This window comes from Arachis stenosperma, chromosome 3, assembly GCF_014773155.1.
Source record: "Arachis stenosperma cultivar V10309 chromosome 3, arast.V10309.gnm1.PFL2, whole genome shotgun sequence".
In the NCBI taxonomy this organism is placed as follows: domain Eukaryota; kingdom Viridiplantae; phylum Streptophyta; class Magnoliopsida; order Fabales; family Fabaceae; genus Arachis; species Arachis stenosperma.
Genome location: NC_080379.1, coordinates 87801148 through 87810588, shown reverse-complemented (window position 1 = coordinate 87810588; position 9441 = coordinate 87801148). Strand labels below are relative to the sequence as shown.

The 9441-nt window shown below is 41.3% G+C and overlaps 1 non-coding gene across 1 annotated transcript; it reads left to right on the top strand.

The window, feature by feature from the left end:
* The first annotated feature begins 8872 nt into the window (after positions 1 to 8872).
* On the top strand, positions 8873 to 8980 carry LOC130971584 (small nucleolar RNA R71). Its single transcript, XR_009082796.1, has one exon. It is a non-coding gene; the product is annotated as a small nucleolar RNA R71 (small nucleolar RNA).
* Positions 8981 to 9441: the final 461 nt, after the last annotated feature.

Below are 9441 nucleotides of genomic sequence, written 5' to 3'. Positions count from 1 at the left end.
TTGCTTTCTTGAGTTGTCTGCCATCTCTAATGAGATTCTTGCAGCTTACACTTCAAAGATCCCTAGCTTCTCCATTATAGAGAGAGGCATGAGGTTTACACTTGACCCTAAGTCACACAGAGCCTTCTTGAAGGTCATGGTGCCTATGGTACAAGGTATGGAAAACTTCCCAGGATCTTGTCTCTTTTGAGGTAATTTCTGCCTAGACAAGTCATCCAGTTCTTTGGTGAGCAAAGGAGGTTTATCCTCCCAAGTCTCATTTCCAAATAACTTGTCATTTAGCTTCATGATTGCTCCAAGGTATTTAGCAACTTGCTCTTCAGTGACATACTCATCCTCTTAAGAGGAAGAATACTCATCAGAGCTCATGAATGGCAGAAGTAGGTCCAATGGAATCTCTATGGTCTCATTTTGAGCCTCAGATTCCCATGGTTCCTCATTAGGGAACTCATTAGAGGTCAGTGCACGCCTATTGAGGTCTCCCTCAGTGGCGTTCACTTCCTCTCCCTTCTCTCCAAATTCGGCCATGTTGATGGCCTTGCACTCTCCTTTTGGATTTTCTTCTGTATTGCTTGGAAGAGTACTAGGAGGGAGTTCAGTAATTTTCTTGCTCAGCTGTCCCACTTGTGCCTCCAAGTTTCTAATGGAGGACCTTGTTTCAGTCATGAAACTTTGAGTGGTTTTGATTAGATCAGAGACCATGGTTGCTAAGTCAGAGGTGTTCTGCTTAGAGCTCTCTGTCTGTTGCTGAGAAGATGATGGAAAAGGCTTGCCATTACTAAACCTGTTTCTTCCACCATTATTGTTGTTGAAACCTTGTTAAGGTCTCTCTTGATTCTTCCATGAGAAATTTGGGTGATTTCTCCATGAAGAATTATAGGTGTTTCCATAGGGTTCTCCTAGGTAATTCACCTCTTCCATTGAAGGGTTCTCAGGTTCATAAGCTTCTTCTTCAGATGAAGCATCCTTAGTACTGCTTGGTGCATTTTGCATTCCAGACAGACTTTGAGAAATTAAATTGACTTGTTGAGTCAATATCTTGTTCTGAGCCAGAATGGCATTCAGAGTATCAATCTCAAGAACTCCTTTCTTCTGACTTATCCCATTGTTCACAGGATTCCTTTCAGAAGTGTACATGAATTGGTTATTTGCAACCATTTCAATTAGCTCTTGAGCTTCTGTAGGCGTCTTCTTCAGATGAAGAGATCCTCCAGCAGAACTATCCAAAGACATCTTGGATAGTTCAGAGAGACCATCATAGAAAATACCTATGATGCTCCATTCAGAAAGCATGTCTGAGGGACACTTTCTGATTAATTGTTTGTATCTTTCCCAAGCTCATAGAGGGATTCTCCATCCTTCTGTCTGAAGGTTTGGACTTCCACTCTAAGCTTACTCAATTTTTGAGGTGGAAAGAACTTTGCCAAGAAGGCATTGACTAGCTTTTCCCATGAGTCCAGGCTTTCTTTAGGTTGTGAGTCCAACCATATTCTAGCTCTGTCTCTTACAGCAAAAGGGAATAGCATAAGTCTGTAGACCTCAGGGTCAACCCCATTAGTCTTGACAGTGTCACAGATTTGCAAGAATTCAGCTAAGAACTGATGAGGATCTTCCAATGGAAGTCCATGAAACTTGCAATTCTGTTGCATTAGAGAAACTAATTGAGGCTTAAGCTCAAAGTTGTTTGCTCCAATGGCAGGGATAGAGATGCTTCTCCCATAGAAATCGGGAGTAGGTGCAGTAAAGTCACCCAGCACCTTCCTTGCATTGTTGGCATTGTTGTTGTTTTCGGCTGCCATGTCTTCTTCTTCTTTGAAGATTTCTGTTAGGTCCTCTACAGAGATTTGTGCCTTAGCTTCTCTTAGCTTTTGCTTCAAGGTCCTTTCAGGTTCAGGGTCATCTTCAACAAGAATGCCTTTATCTTTGTTCCTGCTCATATGAAAGAGAAGAGAACAAGAAAGTGTGGAATCCTCTATGTCACAGTATAGAGATTCCTTGAGGTGTCAGAGGAAAAAAAATAGAAGACAGAGGTAGAAAATTCGAACTTATCAAGAAAGATGGAGTTCGAATTGTGTATTGAGGAATAGTGTTAGTCCATAAATAGAAGGATGTGAGAGGAGGGAAGATGATTTTCGAAAATTAAGTAAAAGAATTTGAAAACATTTTGAAAAACATTAATTAATTTTTGAAAATAAGAGTGGGAAGAAATCAAGTAATTTTTGAAAAAGATTTTGAAATTAGAAGTCAAAAAGATTTGATTGAAAACTATTTTGAAAAAGATGAGGTTAAGAAGATATGATTGGTTTTAAAAAATATGTGATTGAGAAGATATGATTTGAAAACAATTTAAAAAGATTTGATTTTTAAAAATTAATGACTTGCCTAACAAGAAAAGATATGATTCAGACATTAAACCTTTCTCAACAGAAAAGGTAACATACTTGAAATGTTGAATCAAATCATTAATTGATAGCAAGTATCTTTGAAAAAGAAAAGAAATTGATTTTGAAAACATTTGATTGAAAAGATATGATTTGAAAAAGATTTGATTTTGAAAAACTTTTAAAACTTGAAAAAGAAATTGATTTGAAAACAAAATCCTCCCCCTTGTGCCATCCTGGCGTTAAACGCCCAGAATGGTGCACTGGTGCGCGAAATTGTGATCACTACAACTTCACACAACTAACCAGCAAGTGCACTGGGTCGTCCAAGTAATACCTTACGTGAGTAAGGGTCGATCCCACGGAGATTGTTAGTATTGAAGCAAGCTATGGTCATCTTGTAAATCTTAGTCAGGCAAACTCAGATGTATATGGTGATGAACGAAAATAACATAAAAGATAAAGATAGAGATACTTATGTAATCCATTGGTAGGAACTTCAGATAAGCGCATGAAGATGCCTTCCCTTCCGTCTCTCTGCTTTCCTACTGTCTTCATCCAATCCTTCTTCTTCCTTTCCATGGCAAGCTCGTGTAGGGTTTCACCGTTGTCAATGGCTACCTCCCATCCTCTCAGTGAAAGCGATTGCATATGCTCTGTCACAGCATAGCGGAATTCAGCTGTCGGTTCTCGGTCAGGCCGGAATAATATCCATTGATACTTTTGCGTCTGTCACTAACGCCCCGCCTGCTAGGAGTTGAAGCACGTCACAGTCATTCAGTCATTGAATCCTACTCAGAATACCACAGACAAGGTTAGACCTTCCGGATTCTCTTGAATGCTGCCATCAGTTCTCGCCTATACCACGAAGACTCTGATCTCACGGAATGGTTGGCTCGGTTGTCAGGCGAGCACTCGGTTGTCAGGCGATCAACCATGCATCGTGCAATCAGGAATCCAAGAGATATTCACTAGAGCCTTGGTTGCTTGTAGAACAAGAGTGGTTGTCAGTCACTTTGTTCATAAGTGAGAATGATGATGAGTGTCACGGATCATCACATTCATCAAGTTGAAGAACAAGTGATATCTTAGAACAAGAACAAGCGGAATTGAATAGAAGAACAATAGTAATTGCATTAATACTCGAGGTACAGCAGAGCTCCACACCTTAATCTATGGTGTGTAGAAACTCCACCGTTGAAAATACATAAGCATAAGGTCTAGGCATGGCCGAATGGCCAGCCTCCCAATGATCTAAGATAGCATAAAACGAAGATAGCTACCCAAGTCCTTTAATACAATAGTAAAAGGTCCTACTTATAGATAACTAGTAGCCTAAGGTTTACAGAAATGAGTAATGACATAAAAATCCACTTCCGGGCCCACTTGGTGTGTGCTTGGGCTGAGCAATGAAGCAATTTCGTGTAGAGACTCTTCTTGGAGTTAAACGCCAGCTCTTATGCCAGTTTGGGCGTTTAACTCCCATTTGGGTGCCAGTTCCAGCGTTTAACGCTGGGATTTCTTGAGGTGACTTTGAACGCCGGTTTGGGCCATCAAATCTTGGGCAAAGTATGGACTATCATATATTGCTGGAAAGCCCAGGATGTCTACTTTCCAACGCCGTTGAGAGCGCGCCAATTGGGCTTCTGTAGCTCCAGAAAATCCACTTCGAGTGCAGGGAGGTCAGAATCCAACAGCATCTGCAGTCCTTTTAGTCTCTGAATCAGATTTTTGCTCAGGTCCCTCAATTTCAGCCAGAAAATACCTGAAATCACAGAAAAACACACAAACTCATAGTAAAGTCCAGAAAAGTGAATTTTAACTAAAAACTAATAAAAATATACTAAAAACTCATCTAAAACTACCAAAAACATACTAAAAATAATGCCAAAAAGTGTATAAATTATCCGCTCATCACAACACCAAACTTAAATTGTTGCTTGTCCTCAAGCAACTGAAATCAAATAAGATAAAAGAAGAGAATATGCAATGAATTCCAAAAACATCTATGAAGATCAGTATTAATTAGATGAGCGGGGCTTTTAGCTTTTTGCCTCTGAACAGTTTTGGCATCTCACTCTATCCTTTGAAATTCAGAATGGTTGGCTTCTTTAGGAACTCAGAATCCAGATAGTGTTATTGATTCTCCTAGTTAAGTATGATGATTCTTGAACACAGCTACTTTATGAGTCTTGGCCGTGGCCCAAAGCACTCTGTCTTCCAGTATTACCACCGGATACATACATGCCACAGACACATAATTGGGTGAACCTTTTCAGATTGTGACTCAGCTTTGCTAGAGTCCCCAATTAGAGGTGTCCAGGGTTCTTAAGCACACTCTTTTTGCCTTGGATCACAACTTTATTCTTTCTTTTTCTTTCTTTTTCTCTTTCTTTTTTTTTTCGGTTTTCTTTTTTTTTTTTATACTGCTTTTTCTTGCTTCAAAAATCATTTTTAATGATTTTTTAGATCCTCAGTAACATGTCTCCTTTTTCATCATTCTTTCAAGAGCCAACCTTCATGAACCACAAATTCAAGATACATATGCATTGTTTAAGCATACATTCAGAGAACAAGAGTATTGCCACCACATCAAAATAATTAAAACTATTATAAAATTCAAAACTCATGCAATTCTTTCCTTTTTTCTCAATTAAGCATGTTTTTATTCAAGAAAGGTGATGGATTCATAGGACATTCATAACTTTTAAGGCATAGACACTAAGACACTAATGATCATAAGACACAAACATGGACAAACATAAAGCATAATTTTCGAAAAAAAACAGAAGAATAAAGAACAAGGAAATCAAAGAATGGGTCCACCTTAGTGATGGCGGCTCTTTCTTCCTCTTGAAGATCCTATGGAGTGCTTGAGCTCCTCAATGTCTCTTCCTTGTCTTTGTTGCTCCTCTCTCATGATTCTTTGATCTTCTCTAATTTCATGGAGGATGATGGAGTGTCTCTTGCTCCACCCTTAGTTGTCCCATGTTGGAACTCAATTCTCCTAGGGAGGTGTTCAATTGCTCCCAATAGTTGTGGGAGGAAAGTGCATCCTTGAGGAATCTCAGGGATCTCATGATGAGTGGGATCTCTTGTGTGCTCCATCCTTTTCTTAGTGATGGGCTTGTCCTCATCAATGGGGGTGTCTCCTTCTATGTCAACTCCAACTGAATAACAGAGGTGACAAATGAGATGAGGAAAGGCTAGCCTTGCCAAGGTGGAAGACTTGTCCGCCACTTTATAGAGTTCTTGGGCTATAACCTCATGAACTTCCACTTCTTCTCCAATCATGATGCTATGAATCATGATGGCCCGGTCTAGAGTAACTTCGGACGATTGCTAGTGGGAATGATGAGCGTTGGATGAACTCCAACCATCCTCTAGCCACGGGTTTGAGGTCATGCCTTCTCAATTGAACCGGCTTGCCTCTTGAATCTCTCTTCCATTGTGCGCCCTCTTCACATATGACTGTGAGGACTTAGTCCAACCTTTGATCAAAGTTGACCCTTCTTGTGTAAGGATGTTCATCTCCTTGCATCATAGGCAAGTTGAACGCTACCCTCACACTTTCCGGACTGAAATCCAAGTATTTCCCCTGAACCATAGTAAGATAATTCTTTGGATTCGGGTTCACACTTTGATCATGGTTCTTTGTGATCCATGCATTGGCATAGAACTCTTGAACCATCAAGATTCTGACTTGTTGAATGGGGTTGGTAAGTACTTCCCAACCTCTTCTTCGGATCTCATGGCGGATCTCCAGATATTCACCCTTTTTGAGTGAAAAGGGGACCTCGGGGATCACCTTCTTCAAGGCCACAACTTCATAGAAGTGGTCTTGATGCACCCTTGAGATAAATCTCTCCATCTCCCATGACTCGGAGGTGGAAGCTTTTGCCTTCCCTTTCCTCTTTTTAAAGTTTTCTCCGGCCTTGGATGCCATAAATGGTTATGGAAAAACAAAAAGCAATGCTTTTACCACACCAAACTTAAAAGGTTTGCTCGTCTTCGTGCAAAAGAAGAAAGAAGAGAGTAGAAGAAGAAGAAATGAGGGAGAAAGGGATGGCTTTGTATTCGGCCAAATAAGGGGAGAAGTGGTGTTTAAGGTTGTGTGAAAATGAAGGAGTGAAGGAGAGTTTATATAGGAGAGGGGGAGAGGGTTGTTCGGCCATTTGAGGGTGGGTTTGGTTGGGAAAGTGGTTTGAATTTGAATGGTGGGGTAGGTGGGGTTTTATGAAGGATCTGAGTGGTGAAGAGAAAGATGGGATTTGATAGGTGAAGGGTTTTTGGGGAAGAGGTATTGAGGTGATTGGTGAATGGGGGAAGAAGAGAGAGTGGTGGTGGGTAGGTGGGGTCCTGTGGGTCCACAGATCCTGTGGTATCAAGGAAAAGTCATCCCTGCACCAAATGTTGCTCAAAATCACGTTTTGAGCCATTTCTGGTGTTAAACGCCGGGCTGGTGCCCATTCTGGCGTTTAACGCCAGGTTCTTACCCCTTTTCTGGCGTTTAACGCCAGTCTGGTGCCCCTTTCTGGCGTTAACGCCCAGAATGGTGCCAGATTGGGCGTTAAACGCCCAACAGCTAACCTCACTGGCGTTTAAACGCCTGCAACATCTTCCTCCAGGGTGTGCTATTTTCTTCCTGTTTTTCATTTTGTTTTTGCTTTTTTCATTGATTTTGTGACTTCTCATGATCATTAACCTACAAAAAGATAAAATAACAAAAGAGATAGTTAATTATAAAACATTGGGTTGCCTCCCAACAAGCGCTTCTTTAATGTCATTAGCTTGACAGAGGACTCTCATGGAGCCTCACAGATTCTCAGAGCCATGTTGGAACCTCCCAACACCAAACTTAGAGTTTGAATGTGGGGGTTCAACACCAAACTTAGAGTTTGGTTGTGGCCTCCCAACACCAACTTAGAGTTTGACTGTGGGGGCTCTGTTTGACTCTGAATTGAGAGAAGCTCTTCATGCTTCTTCTCCATGGTGACAGAGGGATATCCTTGAGCCTTAAACACCAAGGATTCTTCATTCACTTGAATGATCAGTTCACCTCTATCAACATCAATCACAGCCTTTGCTGTGGCTAGGAAGGGTCTGCCAAGGATGATGGATTCATCCATGCACTTCCCAGTCTCTAGGACTATGAAATCAGTAGGGATGTAATGGTCTTCAACTTTTACCAAAACATTTTCTACAAGTCCATGAGCTTGTTTTCTTGAGTTGTCTGCCATCTCTAATGAGATTCTTGCAGCTTGTACCTCAAAGATCCCTAGCTTCTCCATTACAGAGAGGCATGAGGTTCACACTGACCCTAAGTCACACAGGGCCTTCTTGAAGGTCATGGTGCCTATGGTACAAGGTATTGAAAACTTCCGAGGATCTTGTTTCTTTTGAGGTAATTTCTGCCTAGACAAGTCATCCAGTTCTTTGGTGAGCAAAGGATGTTCATCTTCCCAAGTCTCATTTCCAAACAACTTGTCATTTAGCTTCATGATTGCTCCAAGGTATTTAGCAACTTGCTCTTCAGTGACATACATCCTCTTCAGAGGAAGAATACTCATCAGAGCTCATGAATGGCAGAAGTAATTCCAATGGAATCTCTATGGTCTCATTTTGAGCCTTAGATTCCCATGGTTCCTCATTGGGGAACTCAGAGGAGGTTGGTGCACGCCCATTGAGGTCTTCCTCAGTGGCGTCCACCTCCTCTCTTTCTTCTCCTGATTCGGCCATGGTTTATGGCCTTGCACTCTCCTTTTGGATTTTCTTCTGTGTTGCTTGGGAGAGTACTAGGAGGGAGTTCGTAATTTTCTTGCTCAGCTGACCCACTTGTCCTTCCAAATTTCTGATGGAGGACCTTGTTTCATTCATGAAACTATGAGTGGTTTTGATTAGATCAGAGACCATTGTTGCTAGTCAGAGGTATTCTGCTTAGAACTCTGTCTGTTGCTGAGAAGATGATGGAAAAGGCTTGCCATTGCTAAACCTGTTTCTTCCACCATTATTGTTATTGAAACCTGTTGAGGTCTCTTGATTCTTCCATGAGAAATTTGGATGATTTCTCCATGAAGAATTATAGGTGTTTCCATAGGGCTCTCCTAGGTAATTCACCTCTTCCATTGAAGGGTTCTAGGATCATAGGCTTCTTCTTCAGATGAAGCATCCTTGTACTGCTTGGTGCATTTTGCATTCCAGACAGACTTTGAGAAATCAAATTGACTTGTTGAGTCAATATCTTGTTCTGAGCCAGAATGGCATTCAGAGCATCAATCTCAAGAACTCCTTTCTTCTGACTTGTCCCATTGTTCACAGGATTCCTTTTCAGAAGTGTACATGAATTGGTTATTTGCAACCATTTCAATGAGCTCCTGAGCCTCTGTAGGCGTCTTCTTCAGATGAAGAGATCCTCCAGCAGAGCTATCCAAAGACATTTTGGATAGTTCAGAGAGACCATCATAGAAAATACCTATGATGCTCCATTCAGAAAGCATGTCTGAGGGACATTTTCTGATTAATTGTTTGTATCTTTCCCAAGCTTCATAGAGGGATTCGCCATCCTTCTGTCTGAAGGTTTGGACTTCCACTCTAAGCTTACTCCATTTTTGAGGAGGAAAGAACTTTGCCAGAAGGCATTGACTAGCTTTTCCCAAGAGTCCAGGCTATCTTTAGGTTGTGATTCCAACCATTCTAGCTCTATCTCTTACAGCAAAAGGGAATAGCAGCAGTCTGTAGACCTCAGGGTCAACCCCATTAGTCTTGACTGTGCACAGATTTGCAAGAACTCAGCTAAAAACTGATGAGGATCTTCTATTAGAAGTCCATGGAACTTGCAATTCTGTTGCATTAGAGAAACTAGTTGAGGCTTAGCTCAAAGTTGTTTGCTCCAATGGCAGGGATAGAGATGCTTCTCCCATAGAAGTCGGGAGTAGGTGCAGTAAAGTCACCCAGCACCTTCCTTGCATTGTTGGCATTGTTGTTGTTTTCGGCTGCCATGTGTTCTTCTCTTTGAAGAATTCGGTCAGGTCCTCTAAAGAGAGTTGTGCTTTGGCTTCTC